Here is a 680-nt window from a genome sequence, read left to right on the forward strand (position 1 = left end):
GGGCGGGCTCTGGATTATCCCAGCTGGAAGGAGCAATTGTCATCTCGTGCTCTATTGCGGTGTCGTAAATATTCGGTCTCTCCGTGGTACGGAGTCCTGTGCGCGGAGTGTTTCTCGATTTTTTCGACATTTACATCGATGCGTGGGTGAGCTTCTCTTCAGGGAGGTTTCGCTGTTTGTTCCCTGCATCGATGTGGCGGTCCACTAACCTGACGCCGATAGGAGACGAACCGGGGAGCTGGTCGGCGTGCTCCTCGGCCGTATTACTACGCCGACAACAATACATAATATGAAATGGACACAGAGAACGAAGATAAACGCGTGGGCTTCGGAACCCAGGACCGGCCGACCGGGGGTGTTGTCCCTGCCCCCGGCGAGTCGTCATCGTGCGATGGGCTAACTGCAGGGTTGCCGACGGGCCCTGCAGTGGAATTGACTACCGTCCGGATAGAGCCTGCGGAAAGTGCTCCGGGTGCGGATGATCTCGCACCTGAGACGAAGAAGCAGGGGGAGCCTGGTGTCGCTGCACCATCTCCGCTGCAGGAGGGGAGAAAAGAGCTGCGATTGTGCCTGGATCCCCGGGAGGTTAGCGTGGTCGCGAGTACCTCGGCAGGGGGCTCAGCGGCTTCTGGATCTGCCTCCTCTGGTAGGGTCCTGCGATCGGGGAGAGGACCGAGGAT

This window comes from Trachymyrmex septentrionalis, unplaced genomic scaffold, assembly GCF_001594115.1.
Source record: "Trachymyrmex septentrionalis isolate Tsep2-gDNA-1 unplaced genomic scaffold, Tsep1.0 scaffold255, whole genome shotgun sequence".
NCBI lineage: Eukaryota > Metazoa > Arthropoda > Insecta > Hymenoptera > Formicidae > Trachymyrmex > Trachymyrmex septentrionalis.